Source organism: Bombus huntii, chromosome 8 (genome assembly GCF_024542735.1).
Source record: "Bombus huntii isolate Logan2020A chromosome 8, iyBomHunt1.1, whole genome shotgun sequence".
Taxonomy (NCBI): Eukaryota; Metazoa; Arthropoda; class Insecta; order Hymenoptera; family Apidae; genus Bombus; species Bombus huntii.
In genome coordinates, this window is record NC_066245.1 from 236472 (window position 1) to 257793 (window position 21322).

Here is a 21322-nt window from a genome sequence, read left to right on the forward strand (position 1 = left end):
CTTTCAACACTTGATTCGTACGTGTGCGTATGGAAAATTAACGTTAAAAAAGTTATTACGAGTATTCGAGCCGACGATGGTGTAAAAGAAACATTAAGCGTAAATAGATTGATGAAAAAAATTAAGATATCAAATATCCTGGGTGAACATAAAAAAGGAAAGAAAGAAAGAAAGAAAGAAAGAGAAAATGTTAAATATCGAATTTAAATGTTTGGTATTTTTATCGCCGTCGTGAAAAAAGCTTTTGTATGCAAATAAAATATGAAATTACGTTTGATGCGAAATGTGTTTGACTTGTATACGCGAGTGTAAAAAAATGAAGTGGAGTTTTTCATAATTGGTGATAAACGCTATTTAAAGATTTGAAACAGAAAACGTGTGTCTCTGAATTAACTTTTTTTTCGCATAAATAATCAATATTCAGTAATAAAGTTATTATCGAACCGGTATTGAAAAGGAGCGAAATTGTTCTGTTGTTGTTCGGCTAACTATTTTGCACAATATTTTATTGTAATCATGTCACACGGTATGAAATAATATAATAATTGGCAATGTTTAGTAATAAATCGATAAATGTAGAGAAGTAGAGTAATTTTTTTGTTTCTATTATCGACCGTATGTGCGATAGACTCATTAACACGGCAATATGTAAAAAAATGTTTTGAAATAATACTTATAACGAAGAAACGAAGAAGGTATTGATTCTCGGACGTTTAACCGTTTGGAAAACCGGCGGATATTTGTGCAAACAGTATCGATACGCTAGTTCGCGCTGGACACCATGGTACACGCATTTTGAGTAAGTACGCACTAGAATGTATTCAGCCAGTCAGGGTCGGAATAAAATCACAAAGACGAAAAATGTCCAAGCTTGGAATATCACCTCGACCTTCAGGCTGACAGGGATCGTGCTAAAAAACACAGAGCGACAGAAATGTAGGTATACACAAGCCACGATTCATGTGTGCGAGCCGTAGCGAGAAGCGGAGATTGGCACGCGCGACATAACCTATTCAAGAAATGATCGCGTTTCTTTCTCAAATCGGAGAAAAACGATCGCACTTCAAGCCGACTCTCACTTCCGCGACAGTACCCAACACGAAGATTCCAGGGGTGACTAAACAAATACCCAGTAGTCAACAGATCTACTTGATCGTAGCCGCTACCGATTACGAAATACAAATTACAAATTACGAATTACAGATTATAAATTACGAATTACAAATCACAAATTACAAATTACGTATTACGAATTACGGATTACGGGAGAAGCAGAAACGAGCATATACAAACTATTACAGTAAGAAGAAAGCACACACAAAATAGAGACGCGCACTTACGAAAGCGAAGAAACGGACGTGAGACGAGAGCTCGATAGAAAAGTTTCGATACGAGATGAGAGACAAAATCGATCTTGCGGATCGATTGGAAATCACGCGCAACGCGCAACGCACCGAGCACGGTAGTACGTCTATCCCAATCACGTCTCGGCTCTCTGCATATAAAAAAAGAACGGAGAAGAAACACGGGGAAGAAAGATGAAAAGGGTGTGACGTTGCTAGTCTGGTTTGGTGGGACGAGGATGAGACGCGTATGCGTGACGTTCTTATCTCACGTTTAAACGAGTGAGACGGTAAACACAGGGGAAACTGGAAGGAAAGAGATAGGAAAGAGAGATGTTACCACGGGGTTCTTCGCGTCCTACCACCTTCGACACTGACGAGAGAGAGCCGAGTTCGCCCCGTGGCCTGGCTTCTTGGGAGGAAAACACGCGTTCTCGTGATCGACGCCTTGTATGTATGCAAGTACGTGTGCCTCTGTGTGTGTGTGTGTGTGTTGTATGTGTGTGTGTGTGTGTCTGTGTGTGGTTAAGGGGAATGTAAGTACTAACCTCGCTACGCTCCCTACCACGAGGCTGACTCACGATGTGCCTGTCTTGCCTGCTCCGAAACTCTTCGCCATTGTGTCGTATCGGTTGGTCGTTTGGTCGACTCTTTCTCTCCCCCTTTCTCCCTTCCTTCACTCACGCTCTTTCTCTTTTTCTTACCGATGTTCCCTTTCCTTTACTCTACTCCTCTTGCCTCTTCTTCCACTCCTTGCTTCCGTCTTTTTCTCTCACAACGTTATCGTAACGCTGTGGAGACGCGTTTACAGGTACGCGAGGGTGGTCAAATGTCTACATGTGTACCGGGACGAAATTCAAAACCTGTTACGTGACGCCGCTCAGAAGATAATAACGTGGCCAAGCCGAACTTGTTCGTTCGAAGATTCGAAATTCTCATCATCTATTTCCGCTTGAATCGCATTCTACCACGAGAAGAAAATCATTCTCCATCTGTTTTTCGCCGTTATTTTCGATCATTCGAATGTCGCGCAAAAACTGATCTCTCACTGTCTCGACTTTACCATGAAAAATCGACTCCGTTCGATGTTCAAACGTACCTTACTTCGCATCGATACGTTATACCATTTTAAGGATGCAAATATCGTGAAATGTCGGCTGTCTGTTTCACTGACATATGCATTCTATATTTTGGAGAAATAAAATACTGTATCCCAATTGTAGTTAAAGACGAGAATCTCTTAGAAAGGAATATTACGTTATTATCTGAAATTATCTTCGAGACAAATAAACATCTCGAGTATTAGTGCACGTAGTATAATATCCGAAATAACGAAAGCTTGAAAAAGACGTTCAGGTTATGCAAACAGAACACTTACGGTTAGTAACGATTTGTATAATAACGTTACACGTAAATCGGTGAATGTGTGGCACTGATATACGAGTGTATCGTCGAGATTAACTTGCTACCATCAAGGCAAAAATGAGTCATCGAGTGTGAGTAATATGATAAAAGTAGGTTTCTAATTGTTATATAGTCATACTACTACTGTAAAATAGTATACGCACACACGCGGTATGTACAAACAAAGGGAAATAATTCAACTAGTTGCGTATCTTGATGCGTCGTCGACGTTCTGACCAAGTTAAATAAATTAATAAATAATTCATAAATACAAAAAATTTACATAATCATCATGAATGAGCAACGACGGATAATGTGAACATTGACGAATGTGTTTAATACTTGTATATAATTGTCCACTTCTTTCGATCAAATGAAAGCAATACAAAAGGAAGAGGAAGAAAAAGAAAAACAAATAGCGACACGTAGAAAGTAAAGTCTAAAGAACTTTCAGGTATCTGGTTGGTATACTTGTTTACGTCGACATCAGCAGCGTGTCGCGTTACTAGTCATTCGATATTCTCAAAACAGGAGACTTCTTTAGCAAAGACAACCGAGGGATGAAGTCACCCCAATAGCGATCGAAAAAGCCTACCGAAAATACCGTTCTAATTGAATTAGAGTAGGGTGGACTCGATGTACGAACCAAAACACCACGTACTCGGAGAATTATATTTCTGAAGGCGATTAAATTAACAACGAAAACTGTGATATTATGATACTCTAACTCTTTCTACTCATTCTACTAGCATTATTGAAACATTTCATGACGTAAAAATTATTTGTAATTGTATCGTTCTTATCGATGAAAAGTAGCTAAAGAAAGAAGTCTGTAAAAATGTATTGAACTTGCTTGGAAAAATGTTCGCAATGCAAACGTAATTTTAGTACGGTTAATAACAGTACAGCACTTTACAAGCAATTCGTTGCATTAATTGTAAGTAAGCGTACCGATTGATATCCCTTTGAGTTGTAACAAATTTCACAATAAAAAAGGAGAGTGAGAGAGAGAGAGAGAAAATGGGGTAGGTTAAAAGAATTGGCGTGCGACGTGAAATCCCGTGATACAATGCATGAAATCAGTATACACATTTCTGAAATGTCAGGTAGATGTTCCGTAAGACTGTGGAAATTCGAAAACTAGAGTGTGCACGAACAGACTAGATTACAACATGCCGCGCGTACTCTGCTACACACGTGGAAATCCGAATGCAAGTTGTATAGGAATACCTACGCGATACGCTTGTGTATTATGCAAAAAGTACTTTGCGTAACGTCTTTATTAGCGGTGCGCTTTCCCACTGTGCAATACTCGTAGCTTATTGTTAGAAAAAAAAGAAAAAAATCGTTTCCATTTGAACTTATCGCGATCATAATATTATACCATCCAGCGAGAATTAATCAATTTCTACTACACGGTCGCTCGTCCACGAGCAGCTTTCTACTCGGTGTTCCATACGTCGAGCCTGTTGCTCGATATACTTCCAACAATTGCACGCGCTGCAAACGGAAGAAATATAAGTTTTTACATTTAGACAACGCTGGTTGTTATAATATTTATAGGCGTAATAGGCACCGAAGATTAGATATACTTATTGTATTTTATAGATAAGGTTATTTAATGAGATTATGAGAGTACTTTTACGCGAAGGAAAGGGGGATTGGAACTCGAGTATATAGTGAATCGTTACAAACTGTCACGCGCATTGATATAAATGCTGGTACATTCGAAACGCGACGCAATTATTATTATTCTTTGAATATGCTAACCTTACTATTTTATCTTCGACGCTGAATAAACGATGACCTATTTTACGCCAGAAAATTTACAAAAACGAACAATTACACAGTATAGTGTTATCGTAATCTTGTTTTCAAATGCCGCGACTTCTGAGATTCGCGAGATTTTAGATAGCGTACCCAGTAAGTAAGAAAATAAAAATTCAAACTCTAAGAAACAAGCGATACATACCATACACAATCAAACGATGTTTATCTAATTAGTTTGTATAGTATAGTATTAGTTTGTAAGTATAATTAGTTTGGAACGACGATTAAATTAGAGAAAAACCGCAAGAAACGAAAGTAAATTTAGCTAATTCTTCATTTACGTTACTCCATAATACGACTACGAGGAACAACGTCCCAGCCTTAAAGAATATCATCCACGAAAAATGTCAAACCTGCAACCAATACCTTTTTTCCCCGATATCTATTCCCGAAACGGTATACCTATTGGTGTTCAGGTGCCATTCAAGTTCAAGCAAAGTATACTAAAGGGGACTACCCCGGGCGTATTATGGCCTCGGTATTAGTTTCCTGACTTTAAAACGAAGTCTGCGGGGGAGAGAGAGGGAAAGGAAGAGAGAATCGGCCAAACGAATTACGCATGAAAAAGAAAACAGTGGATGATACCTCGACCATCGCCGTCAAAAGTATACCACCCGCCGATCTGCCGTTCACTCGCAAGGACCTCGAGGAGTTTTCCTTTTAACGGGCCTTAACAACTTGTAACCGATACCTGTGCCCCTTCCTCCTTCTCCTTCTTCTTTTTCTCTTCTTTTTTCCCCGTATCGTTTCTTTACTTGCCTCTATGGTGAATGGTCTGAATGAAAGGAGACAAATCGTCGCGCGAATATTGTATACGTAGCCTCTCGACCAATCTACGAGGCACCTCGCCACAATGAGACGTAAGACCAGGGGGGTTGTGGTGCTTCGACCTCGGTTAGTTCAGGCATAAATCAGATATGCGGCGGTACTACCAACGCCGTGACAGGTAGAAAGGCGATCTTCCCTGACAATTGTCCGTCTATTCGTTTTCTACGCTATTGTTACGCGCATCCCTGCCTCTCAGTCTTTTGAAACACCTGCTTTTCCAGCTAACATCGTCGCTCTCGCACATCCACGGAGTGGTTTCGTTACGATTGTCTTACTAATTGCAAGTAGTAACATAGACTGCACATATGCTCCAGATAATGCGCGAGTAGAACTTTTTAAGTTGGTCCGACAACTGACCTTGCAAGTATGCGATAAAAGTGCGATCGATAAGATGATTCTCAACGTACGAGTCAATAGAACGAAGCATCATAGAATTACAACGAAATTTTGTCAGATTATATATCGCGCGTTACTTTAAATATCTTCTTTTTGTTAGATATTCTGACAGATTGCAATTAAGTAATAATTTGTTATATCATGCGATTTGGGATAATGTAACTTGCTATAGCTACACGATAGTAATTGATCAACTAGGGTATATAGTGTAATTAGTTTAATAATGACAGTAATAGCAAAATTAATTTTTCTTCGTTTAAAGAAACGGCGTATCTCTTAATAGTGAATAGTAAGAAAGAGGAGTAAATAATAAACTAAAGCTTTATTTTTTTATTTTCTCCTTTATACACGATTATTATTATTACACGCAATGTTTTAGACAAGATAGTGCACCATATTAGTCGATAAATAGATTAAATACTCTTTAAATATTTTAGTTCGAATCGAAGTTTGCTTTTAAAATTGTCGTTCATCGCTCTCTCTCTCTCTCTCTCTCTCTCTCTCTCACTCTTCCTGTAAATTATCTTAATATTCATAGCTCCTTCTCTAGAATCTAAAATTCGGTTGCAATAAACTAAGTTTTACCTTAAAGAGAACTTTCATCGTCGTTGATATTATAACGTAATTTTAATGTCGTTAGGAGAACAACTATTTATGTGTGTATTGATCGAAATCGGTATCGTACTGTCACTGAACGACATCGTACAGATGACATCAATTACTAAATTTAAGCCTTTATCGAGAAGCTTACGTTCGAGCATCATAAAAGTTTTACGAAACCTTGATCACGTATGACATAAAAGTGAGCTACTATTGTACGTCCAGTGATTTGTCATATGATTATAACGTAAGTGATATGTAATGTAAGTACGTCATCGATTGCATTATATTAATGTCTAACGTGAAAGACTAAAGGATGTGACTTCACATATGTCGAATGTACCTATACATTATGTACATTGTTTTATAAAATTGTATCTACAGACTGATAAGAAAAAAGGGTTTATAACCTCTAGAACAGATAGTAGTCGTCAAATGATGAAAAAAAAAATCCGAATAAACATGTGGTCGAAAAATTAATATTTTCAATGTTATAAACGATTATTCGTTTATATCATTAAGCGGTTAAAACGATTGACTTTCTCGCTTCGGGAACAAGCATGCCATATGGAAATAACGCATTACCTTATCGGTTCTTCTTTTCCTGGTTACAGCAACTTCTCTAACATTCCATCCTTCCATTTCCACGACCGCTTCATCACACTCTTCTATTAGAAAATGATGTATTCTTTCAAAAAATCCTACGCGTGTTTCAACTGTTCACGTATATCGTATATATATACACGACGTATTTCGTCTATGTTTGTTGATCGTTGAAGAGTACGTTATAGAAAACAAGTCAGTCGCCTTAACCGAAACGAGAAATTGTTTCTAACTTTGAGAATATTAATTTTTCAACCTCGTGCTTGCTCGGACTTTTTCCATCGTTTGGCGAGTATTATCTACCTAGAATTTACCTAGAATCCCTTCTTTTTTCTTATCAGCCTGTATATCTAAATTCATTTATTTGCTTCTGTACAATATATAAATACGAATTTATTTCAATCAGACGTAATGTCCTCTTCATATTCGTTCGATTAAACTTTGAAATCGATTCGTTTTTATTAATCAGCTTGACTCCTGTAATTGTACAAGCTTTTTGTGAAAGAACAAACCGGTTAACAAGTTAATACGATGCGTGATCATCAGCAGCATAGTCGCAGCAGAATAATCTAAAAGACCGAAGGTTAATCACGGCTAATGAACAGCGGCAGACAATAATATTTTTACTTGATTATTGTTTGCAAAATGAAGATTTAACGGGAAGTAATCCATTCGAATCACGTCGTTTCCTGTGTTACACCCGCCAACATCGTAACCATTATAGGTGATACGATACATGTATTATGCGCAATGTACGATAAGTTAGAAGCGCAAAAAATTTCCTCTTTCCCTTCTGATAAAGACGCAAAACCGTTCTATCAAGGTAAAAGGAAGAAGATAGCAGAATCTCGTGACATCAAAAATAACGATACATCGATCGTACGGTAGATCGTATCGGAATAAATCGTGGTGATTAATCGTCTTAAGTAAAGTAACTGTTAAATATCGATCAACTTAAATATTTCTTTTACTCCGCGCTTGTTTCTCCACATATGATAAATAGCGAGACGTAACGTATCATCTTCTATATTTACAGAGGAATACGCCACATTTGGTACAGCGAAAGAGACGACAACGAACGTACTTTCGGGCAGCCTGAGCCTACACACGAGTATGCCGCGACTTCCGTTCTGCTTTAAAGATAATAGTATCGGTGGAATGTACAGCTACTTGGAAAATGCAAACACCACTTCTGCAACCGAGTCGATTGCATTCGAGGATTCTGACGTTGCGACGTAGTAACAATCTAGTAACGATTATGAGTAACTACGATTAGGAGATACTATAATAGCGTGAAATTGTGGAAGCTATCTGTGCGATAGAAATCTATATCGTAGTTATATCGTGTAGCTTGCCGATTCGCTAATATTATTATGTAGTTATTAAATTGTTGTAAGAGATAGTTGCCAGTGTGAAATTGTTCAGTAAGAAATATCATTTTTTTCAATTTTCACGTATTCTCGATAAAATAACCTTTCGATCAAACAACATCTACACTTGTACTTTCGGTGTAATTTCTACTTCTTTTTTCAAGTAGGTACCAGCATTATAAGAATTCGCAGGAAACAGAAAAATTCATACAAATGATGTACGGAAAATTTTACTGAATTCGTTAACCGATTACTCCGCGATACTTGTATTAACACTGATAACGTATTTTTCTAATATAAAGAATATAACATTTATGGTTAATATGTACGTTGAAAGTATAAGAATCATTGGGAATAACTATTAAAAATTTGGTTCAACTATATCGAACACAAGACGAGTCAGTAAAATATTAATAAAATCGATCAAAAATATGACCCGCTGAGCGTGGCGGCTCAACTGGAGACAGACGCGAACAGCGCAAGGAATTGAACCCGCTCAGTGAAAATGAATCGACGTTGATCATCTCAACAACTAATGGTCGAAATGAGAGGTTCTTTTAAGTTTGGGATATGGAGCGTTGGAATATTAAAAAATTCACGAACGTAATTTCAAAATTGATTTCCAAATCAATATTTTTATCCGTTTACACTTAATTTGTTATTTTTGTCGTTGATTTATTATTAACCATAATCATTAGCATTGCCTCTATATATTTTTATAACGAACATTAAGAAAAATGGAATTGTTAGTTTGTTATTAAATAATTAAAAACTTTTAATAATTGTCGTTATAATTATGTATTAATTTTTATCTATATTATTGAATTCTAACAATTTTTACATTTTCAGCATACATATTAACCAGAAACGTTATATTCTTTATATCGTAAACGTGTCAGGATTAATAAACTTATGAAAAGTAAAACGATGTGCAGTTTTTGGTGCCATTTTTTAATAGCTTACAATTGAAAAATTGATTAGCTTCCAGTTGTACGTGAAAGACTGACTCTTGGAGAATAGAGAAAGCCCGCGCCAATTGCGAAAAGTATTTTAATTGTTAAATAGCTTACACTAGTAAACGTTTGGGGATGAAAACTTGCAAACTTTTCGAAAATGACGAAAGCTAGACTTTTGCACGAATAATTGGACAATTAGAAGCAGCGCGATTTTGGACGGTGTTTATTTATTTACGGCACAACGGATTAACCAATGTTAACGTGTGACGTCTCATTCGATAGATATTCTGAACATGTACAATTTTTATTCGAAACCTTCTGCGATCCGACTATTAGGTTCGTTTTTATATACAGAAAACCTGTTCTCAACAGCTTTGAAGATCGTTTACCAAGTCCGTGCAAGAAATCTCGAGTGGCAAACGTAATAGGATTTTTGTTCCTGAACATGATTTCTGTGAGTTCACGCAAGAAAATTTCACATACCATTTAATGTTGCGTAAAAGACTAGTTTGACTGGACTATCTATATACAAGGGCATTGAAAATTACGCGATGAGGAGCAAATAATAGGAAAAAAATATCGAACTAGCACATCGGATGCGTCATCCACGTGCCTTTGTATGTGCATTTTATAAAATCTCATGTTAATACCGTGCAGAAAAATATCGCAGCGAGAAGAAAAATAAATAAATAAATAAATAAATAAATAAATAAAGGAAGAGACGTAAAACGTGCATTAAGTGACATGTAAAAGCTTTTTAACAAGGTATCGATAAATTTCCGCACTCGTAACAGCACGACATTACCCCTTAATGTTTCATCGGTGTACGTGTGCCCACTCACGAAAACAAATTTGTGTCTTTGTCAGGTAAGAAGCCCATGTATTATACACGTGTAAACATAAACTATTCCACATCACATTATGTCATACCAGATCCTGCCTCGACCCAGTACAAGAACACGGAATCTAATTGTAAGTATCAGGGAGATAGAGTTTCCTTTTCTCTCTCTCTCTCTCTCTCTCTCTCTCTCTCTCTCTCTTTCTTTCTTTCTCTATCTCTCTCCCCTCTACCAAGATATTATAGACGCTTACATAATTCGATCGTAAATTCTATGATTGGAACGTAAAGATTGGTTTATATTATCCGTTCCGACACGGAGCAGTAGTGGGGCACGGTTCTATTCAGATACTGTTGTATACGATCAATCGCAATGTCTATATCCGACGTTTCATTTGCTCGTAATAATATAAATCAAATCGATTGCAATTTCTCACTTCGTTTTGGAAATTCGGATGGAAATAATTGTAATAAAGGAAGGCAGATTGTACTTGTAATCGCGGGTCGCGCAGATCAAACGTAATTACGACAACATCTTTATACGCGTATAGATATCGCAGATTGGTAAAAAGCGATAAGGATAAATAGAGGAAACCGTTCCGAGCAAAAACTGCTATAGGCAATTCTTCATTGCGAGTAAGATTCTCTTCGATTTCATCTGTTCGATCGAAATACCCCGGAACAGATTCATATACGCAAGACAAATACGTCCGTCTTTAATTCAACCTGCAAATTCCTATTGAAAATTATTGTTAAAAAATTGCAAGGCCGCGGCAGAGATAAAAGTGGGTCACAGTGACGACGAAGCATAATGCGATTTTCAGCCGAATGAAATCGATTGTGTTTTACTCATTGGTTAGTGGACACTCGCCATGTATCTTCTTTTCATTAACACACAACGATAAAGATATCTGAACTATAAATCGATTTGTAGTTGCGTCTCCCCTCCCGTAGTTAGTACTTCAAAAATTCAAGTGGTACTCATTTAACTAAAATCAATATCCACGGCTTAGGTGAGTAAAAATACGCTAAGCCGATAACGATTACTTCGTGCCCGAGTGTTCAGTCACCTGCATTAATCTAATTACGAATGTCCCGCGCTATTCGTGTCTCTAAATATATCTATATATGTATATGCAGGCATTTACCATTTCGTTGGCCGTACTATTGCCACCATAGTATATTGCGTCGAGCACGCGAGGAATGAATTTTAATACCATCGACGTTTCCATCTCGCCCAATGGTGATAGCGCCTCATCATCGAGACTCGCACCCACGGATTACCAGTTTACCAGTTACCGGTTATCGGTTACCGGGAACCAAGGAAAAGTTCCATTAAAATTTACCTATCGAGTAAATCGGATAGTTTATCGTAGATTGATTCGAACCGATGCAACAAATGTGCAAATGCAAAGGTATGTACGAGGTATGTGAAGTTACTCGTACGAGTAACAGTACTTATGGTAATATCGTAGAAATTAAGACAGACTTAGTTTAGCAAAATTTAGCTGAACGAGATGCAAACTGTGTAATAGCGATGGACACGGTACGTAATAAGATTTGACATCGTGTTTTATCTAGACGATTTGTACAAAGCGAAATATACATGTGCGAAAGAAGCTGAAGTAAACGCAGCAAACGAGATTCCAACTGCAGATTCTTTTCCAATTTTCCTTTCAATCGTTTCCTACTATTTCAAGCGTCTTATTTGAAATATGCTTTAGAAGGCAGCTAGGTGACAGGAGCTAATTTAAGCAATGCTTCTTACTAATTATACCAAATATGTGATATTGCTCGTGTAAATAAAAAAGAAATCTTGTGAAGTATAATACATATTTAAACTGGCAATTTCAAAATGTCGAGTGTGACTCGACATAAGAGAGTACCTGTGAATAAAATCAATGCTGAGTCACTCGACAAAGCAGTTCAAAGGGTTAATGGATAATTACTTTTTTTTTCCCTCCCCTTTCTTGCTGTGCAATCTATCGAGTGAAGATATTAGGGACCAACTTTGACACACGGTATGTGGCGCTAAACATGTACAACGCCCAATGGCGTGTGACAAAGCGATGCAAATTTAAATATTAATTTGTTGTTTCAACTCAACCTAGTTGCTACATGTAAGAAGCGATGTTTACGTAGTGTGTATTTCTCATTAGGAAGATATATCAGGATCGTTGTTGGACAGTTTGTACTTTAGGCATCAAGCCTTTTGTGACAGAGTTTTCTAACGCGTGCTGTTTTTCCTCAACCTGGTGATATTCCAATTTCTTTGTCGATTTATGCCTTATTGGTATATATCAATCCATGTTTAGGATTTGTCGTAGTGTTTTCTTCAGCCGTATTCCAATAATCTTTAAATTTATCCACAGAATAAATTCTGTTAGGATGCTTTATCCTTTAGAATGCAACCACGTGTCATTATTATCAAAATCTTTTTGCGTAATAATAATTTGTTCGTAGTATTTTTCGTTCAATCGTTGCGATATTGCCGTGCCGTTTAAACTTTAAACTTGAGTGCAGTACGTTTCCCCGTGGAACACCAAAAACGTATTAGACGCAGATCGTTCAAATACGATTTGAAAAGGCAGTAATACGAACGGGGAAGTTACTCTTCAATTTTAATTCACAGATTCGTGTGCCATACGTCATTCGGGTTTTCTATGATTTTTTCGAATATTCTGTGAATTCTTTCGATATTCGCATATTTATACTCAATTACGTGATACGCTGTTTACCTATTACATTGTTTTGACAGGACGCTTCGTTCAAATGTAATTCGAAGTCGAGAAAATACTAACGCGATTCTGATATCGCGTAAAACACGATTTCGTGCGTTTGTAACTTTCGCGTGTTCCTTCTAACACATGTATAAAGCAAGACAGGTATATAGCGTACTAATATTAACGAACATCTCACATAGGAGTTCACGAATATGTATCTTCCTATCTATCTGTAGGTTTGTTCCTTTTTAGAAAACGGGAAACTTTTTAAAGCCAGCAACAACAAGCCAAGAAGGAATCGACTGTTTTTCTTTGTGAGAAAGAAAAGGTAGAGACTGTATGGTACAGTGGAGCCAGAACGGCGACTAGGGGGTTCACCAGCGCACCACAATAGAGTTACACGCGAGAAAGCATCCTCTTCCTTCCATAAAGAGATTGACTAACACATACAGCATGTAAAGTCGGCACGAACCACTCTGATATGACGTCACATTTTCTGCGAGAGCCAGTACACATGGAATGCTATGTATGGAACATTAAATTGCATCGTGTGTGAACACAACCAGCGATGCTTTGTATACCCGGACAGACCAGTGGCGTAAGTCGAAACCGTCGATCGGAAAGATACGTGTCATTGAAATTCAAATAATCTCGAATATTATTGTTGCAATCGCTTTTGTTCCGCTTGTCCGCTAACACGCTGCTTAGTTCCGTTGTATACTCGAATCGATTAAAGAACGCTCTAGTTAGCCATATTTCGGTCCGAAACTTTTTCTTTCCTTGCGCTAGTGCTCTCGTTGCAATTCAATAACATCAAATATTTCGGACTCGACGAAGGCAACATGAAAAACATGGTCCGATTCAACTTTGAAATTATATGTCCGAGTTGTACTTTCCGTTACATTTCTATATCGATAGAAGTATTTTTTCCAATCGGTGAAGAAACTGGAGCTGTTAGCTGCTTGCATTAACTGCTCTATATTTTTTCTTGTAAGATATATGTAAAATTAGGTTGTTCTTAGGGTGTCATAATTTGTGCGATAAATTAAGTTTCAAAGCTAAATAAACTGCCTGGAAAATCGATATTACATGTGAAAACATTTTAGGGTAAAATATTCGCGATCTATTTTAAATTATAACGGCGAATATTTTAAGAAGCAGTTGTATCGTTTATTACATATATAAAGTGGAAAAAATGATAAGTAGCGGACAAATATAAGCATTGTTTACTACTTTAGGAAAAATATGCCCTACTTTCACGTTAAATACCAAGAGGTATCTCTTCTAACCACTTAGCCGCAGAAATTCTTATACGGTAAACGATTAGTCGCCACAAATACATATATATATATATATATGTGTGTTATATAAATACATATATATATATATTATATATATATCGACGCAACTAAATTGCAAGGTAGGTGCCATTTGAGCACAAGCGAATTAAAATCCATGCAAATCCAATTAGCGCCGCAAAGGGTTAAACTACTCCAATTACTCCAAGCAATTTCGCCTATCGAATCAATTCAAAACACTGAAACATAGTATACTACACTTGATAGGAAGAACAAAGATGCAGCTTGTTCTTTCCGACTATTGAAATATAATCTAACCGTCTATCGCGAACAATGTGCCAAAGACAAACAGAAGTAGAAATGCTATGTCGCGATGTGTCGTGGTCGTCGTCGGCGACGGCGGCGGCGGTGGCGGCGGTTCTGTTACGTGTCGAATGCGATGCATGCAACGAAGAGGACGCGTGCATAGTACGTAGTGAAATAAAAGCGCGTGCGAGCCGACCACGATTGTTTAAAGCTTATTGTTAGAGGGCAGGTTCTTTCTCGAGTGCAGTTCAATATTTATTAGGAAGTCGCTAGAGGTCGCAAAGTTAAACTACAAAGGCAACAGGGTCAGCATCGAGCAGCCGTAGCCAAAAGGAAACAACGCGAGGCGACACGACGAGCCGCGATAAAAGGAATTCGACACAAGTCGAGGTTAGCCTTATCGATATTGCTTGAAAATATAAAACGACGCTGCGCGAGAAGAAAAGTCATTAACACGACGCTCCGGCGCAAGAAACGCAATGATAAGGTATCGCGAGGTTTCATCAACGGGGCAACCGGCTAAGAAATCCTAGCAATAGCGAGCGCGCGCACGCGCATGCATGCTGCTGCATCGAATTAACTAACATATAGGTGTGAATAGAGAGCGGGGGAAAACAAATACGTACGCGCGTAGCAAGTGGGCAAGTTTAGAAGTGTATGTAGCGTATTATACGCGATAACCACGCTATTAATACAATATGTTAAAAGCTTTTTGTATGCCATCGCGTTCATTGTTACTGTATCGTGCTACATGTATACTACCGCGATATTTGAATATATCAATGAGTAACCTCGGAAACGGCAGTTTCGTCCAAAGAAATTATTCTATTCGTTTAAAAGAAAATGTGTATACACTCTTACATCGATGAATCTGATTGTAGTTTAGATTGTTGATGCTGGAACAGATTGGGGTTAGGTTGATAGGTTGAGGTTAGGTTGATAGGTTAGGGTTAGGGGATAGAACGCGGAATAATAATGAATATGATATAGAAATGCGAATGATAAAGTTTGCTAACTGATTGAAATAGTTTACCTCTGTTTTACCATACGTCCTTTCCGAGTAACTTTAGCTTTCTAAATAAATTGTAGATTTGAAAGTTTGTTTGATAAACTACAGTTCTTTAAACTCCAATAGCAAAGATCGCTATATTATTATTGTGTAAGGTAGTTTAATAAATGTTAAAGACATCTTGATCATCTTCATACGATACCTTACTACGTATGCCGCTTAGTACGCTACAAAAGGGATTAGAAATACGACCACGAAGATTGTTCTCAAGAGATAGATATTCCAGGAAAGATTATTAAAAGATCGTCGGACACGTTAAATAAAAAGTTAAATTAGAGTAACGTGTTTCCTTTGTTTCTGTTATTAACGAATAACGTCTCTCTAAAAACGGTGTGAACGAAAGCACATCTTATATGCAAAAATTCGTTGTGAGATTGAAAATAATAAAGAAATGAATTCGAAACAAGCGTATAGATAATTTTATTAAGAAGAAATCGATGATTGCTATATTTATGGCTAAGAAGTTTGGGAAGAGTCGAATTCTACTGAAATGCTTTGTTCGTCACATCAAATATCTAACGTTGATTTTTTCCAGTAATGTAAATATTAAAGATATATACAAACACATACACATACACACACATATTATATATGATATAAGTTATCTACATTAAAAGTCTGAAAAATTATTCCTATTTCGTAGATACATATTTGGCGAGATGTCATTCTGTATTTATATCGATGTTGGTACTATATATTTGCTGATACTTGGATTAATTTCATAGATTAAAGCAAAATCTTAGCTAAAAAATTGTTCGAACATAAAGTTTCGTTCATAGAAGAAAAATAACGATAATAATTTTTCGGAATTGAATGGGAAGAATTAACGAATCACAGGAAATAATAGGTTGAAAGAGAGAGAAAGAGAGAGGATTTTGTATTTTATTAAAAATCAAGAAATTCCGTGTTCCCGGATTAATTTCACGAATTTTTGTTTAGCGGCTGGTGTAACGACGAACGATGAGCGTCGTATTAACAGAACGCACTGGTGAAACGCAAGTTATAACGATCTTTGATCTTATTAATTATTAATCTCTGCCATTATATAAGTACCATGATTATTCAGACTAATTGAATAATTGATTACAGATATTTAGGATTTACAACCCGGAAGGAATAACAGATATTTCGTGCATTTATCATCGAACGATAACTCTGAGACCGATAAGGACTCTCCTCCTCCTATACCACGAACGTAGAACGTCCTCTCCTTTCGACTGATATTATTTGCAAAAATAATCACGAACTTTTGCATTCCGACTATAGCTAGAAGAATGCGGCAGTTCGACGCGATACAACACGACGCAACCATGTAAATGATCTATCAAAATACGAAGTTGGAGAAGCAGATGTTTTACATAGATGCCGTGGCAAGAAAAAATTTAGATAACGTAAGAAATATAAATGTGTATATCGACAGTTGGCTTGAAAAATCATTAACACATTAGCCACAGTGTTATCGTGACCTACGCAACGGAGATACCGATTTTTCCCGCAACATACGTCGCGAGGCATATTTTTTACGTATCTTTTTCTTTCGCAATAATACGAAGTGTACAAGTTTCTCGTGAATCCTTTCGTCCAACATTTTCGCGCCTGTTGCTATTGTTTACGATAATCGAATATCGAATGTCGACGGTTGGCGATGAAACAAGCTAAGCGCGAAATGGACGAATTTATTGATTTTAACACTAATCTTACTAGGTTTCAAAAATTAATTTAAAATTGTACGTTCATTGTTATTTCTCTTGTTCGTCTAACTTTGTGCGAATTCTTATATTATCTGACCTAATCAATTTCTCGATTTTTTTAATATAAGAATTTACAAATAGATGAACAAGAGAAATAACAACGAATGTACAATTTTATATTAAATTTTGGAATTGGTCATTTGACCGGACCTAGTAAAGTTAATGTTAATATCTATCGAAATGCTTCTTTATCTGCGTAAACAAATACGATTATCGAATAGTAAAAGAGTTTCCCTTTTTCGTGTCCAGTATTCGAAATTTACTTTTGTTTCACATTTATATCTTATTCCGCGTAAAATCCAGTAAAATCAAAAGATGCCTCTTTATTGCTAATCGCGATTGGAGTACGTTACAAATAATTCAATTTTTTGTCAACGTTATTACGTTAAAAAATAACATAGTAACGGTATTATGATTATAATAATAAAGGTTTGTAAATTTGCATTTAACCGTATCATAAATTTCTATTTACATAGGTCCTTTTTAATTACATTTATATTTTCTAGGATCCTCCTGCTTTACTTTCCTCATTTGATTTATACAATCTGTCAGTCTCTAAATATTCAAAAAAAAAAAACCAAGTAGGATAAGTTCCTTAATTGCAATGTTTCGCAACTGTTGTACTCGTATGAAGAGCAAAACTATGCTTCGCTTGTTTCTATTTTAACATTTGCAAAGAGATATAACAAAAGTATGCAATACGCACGTTTAATAGTCTCGTTCCAATCCGTGACTATCGAACTCAAACAGATGATAAACCCGAGACGCGTAAATACTTATGTAGAAACAAGAAAAACAGTGTAATCATATTAAAATCCAATCAAAATCAATCGTTCACTGTCGTAAAAGTCAATTGATTCGTAAAAATGTCGCAACGCGATTACGATCTGTTATTACAAAGTAGAAAATAACTGTGTCACGAACTTTCACAAATAATGCATATATCGTGGAAAGCCGCACGTAAGTGTATGAAAAAAAAAGAAAAAAGAAAGAAAGAAAAGAAAAGAGAAGAATCGAAACGACTAAGAGTTTCCGAGCATTCGCAAAAACCGCGTTGAATTTCTGAAGAATGTTACGGAAGAATAAACCCGGTACACGTGTGTATTGTTGTAATCTTATCAGCGATTATACAAATCAACTTTGAACTTTCGAACGACAAATACAAGTATCCTTCGAATTAGAACGGATAGAATAGCATCAACGATCTAGCGATAGAGTAACATCATCTCTAACGGATTTCTTTAAAAATTGAGCGTCGCCTCGTTATTCGATAAAACAAACATTATCGACGAAAGATTTGCGTATGCTAGCATTCTCTAGTATCTTTTTACTTTTTAAGCGAAGAGTGAAGAATTTTTTTTTTTTTTTTTTTTTTTTTTTTTTTTTTTTTTTTTTTTTGTTACGATATAAATAACATAGGAGTGAAATAAATGTAAAATGACAATAGAATAATGTTTTATCATAAAAGTTGCATTGTTAGGCTGATTCAACGATATTACTAATTCTTCATACTTTCTAGATAGATGATCTTCCTTTTTTAGGGACTTTGATGTTCGTAGCTATACGTATACTCCTTAAAACATTATTATATAAATTTATATGAATTTTCATTTGCACAAAATACGCTAGAACATATATATAAAAAAGAATACATTAATTATGTATTAATACTTATGTGTAAAATCGTCGTTTCTTTATAATTCTATAAGTCATATGCAATTAAAATGATGATTAGTCAAGTTTTAGGTAATCCAAATTCTCGAGCTGTTAGCGTTAAATAATCCTTTCGATACTGGTACAGCGATACATTCCAAGATATATTTGACAAAGATTGCCGGTAGTTGTCATTTTTCTCGTATTGTCGTTGAGACATTTCATCGGGATATTTGCCATCGACGGTTTCGGGGAATCATTTTAAAAATTACACTTAAGCCAGTTTTTTTTCAAATTTGTCTGTTATAGGTGTTTGCAATAGAGTGGTTAGATACAATGATATAATACTTAAAAATGATAGTATACTATTATCTTAATTCATTGGCTATTAAAAAGTGTATATAGAAAGAGATAATCCTAGTGCTCGGAAACGTACGTATGTTTGTCGCTAGCGTATGTAGTAGCTCGAGCAAATATCGGGACAGTATCGTTAACGAACGCGGCCAGTCTATCGTAATACACTTTCCTTTTAACGCTTACGATACGCGGAGCCAGCCAATTAACGTCTAATTCCAACAACTCTATTCAAGATATAAATGCATAACCGAACAGCGTAACTCTAGCTAACGCCTCTGACATGTTATTTCACTTAAACGAAACACGAGTAATTACAACATTGAAAAACGAAATCGACCGCGGGACTAATATTTCTCGAAAGCGCGAAGCTAGCTAAGTTAACCGGTCAAAATTATTTACGTTAAGTGGAAAAAGTGCTTTTGTAACAGCCTCGACGCGGTATTTGCCAAAGATATCAGTTAACTCGATCTTCGGTTCGTTGTAGTAACGAACGATAAATAATATTTACAGATAACGTTGTAAACAGAAAAGTTCATAAGAATAAATTAAATAGAGAAATTACGTGCTAGTGAAAAAGATAGGAATTAAGCTTCTTGATTCGTCGTGAGAAGAAGAAAAAGCATCAGTGCATTTTTCCAATCTGTATACCATTGTATGAACCATTCTATGGCAATGGTTCTTCATTTCGGCCATAGAGTATCGATAAACGTTATTTTTGACGAACATTAAAGAAGACACTAATATAGAAATTGACAGACAAAAGACTTTGATGATGTGTAAAGTGGGATAGAGGTTACACGGGAAAGATGCACTGTACAAAATTCGACGTACTACAGTGAATCTCTATGGTGAACTGGAATAACATTTCACCGTTGACAAATTCATATATATAGCATGTCACACGATTCTAACAGTTACATCTTGTCTCGTAGATATAAATTGGAAATGGATAAAATTGTATGACACTTACTAGACACCGTTAAGAATTACAGCGAACTGATAATCCTCTGCTGCTGGTTTCATTTAATGCACTTTTCCTTAATTATTATTCCAAATCGAGAAAATTACTTTCCATTCAGCTAATTCCGCCGCAGCATGATCAATCATACCGCGCAAATCCGATATACATATTACGTTCGAACACTATTCGTAACTATTGTCTGGTTTCTGGAAATGCATTCAACAATAGCACGAACACTTTGAGGGAAAAGCGAGTGAACATAATAAAGTAACAGAAAGTCGTGTGCATGTACATATGTATGTGACGTATATATGTATATTTATATATATACAAAGCGACTGATCAAATTTATGGAGAACCTTGTACGCGTAACGGATCGCGAAAGGTTATGGAAGCACAGAGCCTAGGACACGAATCGAGCCCCAGCGAAAATAAGAGATCCGCAAAATCTGTTGTGATACACGAAAATATAAAAGTCGCGTGTCGAACTAGAGACACAAAACAGGCAAACTGGTAAGAGAAGAACAAAGCACGAATAATACGTAAGAAACACGAGGAGAGATGGTGAGATCGGGTTTTATATGGTGTACACTAGGCGCACGATTCTTAGTAAAAATCGCACTGAATTCGCGAAATTCACGTACCACGTCTACTAGCTCCATCTTGACTCGTGAGTTAAGCCGGACGCGCACGTTCTTTCTGTTCGTCGTCCTCTTGGTCGTCGTCGTTGAAGTCGTCGTAGGCGTCGTAGTAGTCGTAGTAGTCGGAATCGTAATTCGTAATCGTCGTCTTCGTCGTTGTCGTCCTGGTCAGCGTCTTCTGGTCGTCTCACACGATACACTATCGCGCACACGCCGCTATTACTCACTAACACAATAAATCCATTGTGAGAGAGAATTCCTGGCGGCACATTCCGCGTGTACGTAAGTACGAGGGTGTACGGCGGACTTCGGCGCGCGGCTCTCTCGGCTCGACTCGAGGCGACTCGAGCCGAGTCGCTTGCTCGTTCGCGGATGTCGTCACGAACCGAGGGGAG

General features: G+C 36.8%; 1 protein-coding gene across 3 annotated transcripts in view; it reads right to left on the reverse strand.

Moving 5' to 3' along the window:
• Window positions 1-21079, reverse strand: part of LOC126868885 (putative transcription factor capicua) — a 44057-nt gene extending 22978 nt beyond the window's left edge. For all 3 annotated transcript variants that reach the window (XM_050624836.1, XM_050624835.1, XM_050624834.1), the window contains exon 1: window positions 20931-21079. The gene's annotated coding sequence lies outside the window, so the exon portion shown is untranslated. The remainder of the gene's footprint in view (window positions 1-20930) is intronic.
• Between the last annotated feature and the right edge of the window lie 243 nt (window positions 21080-21322).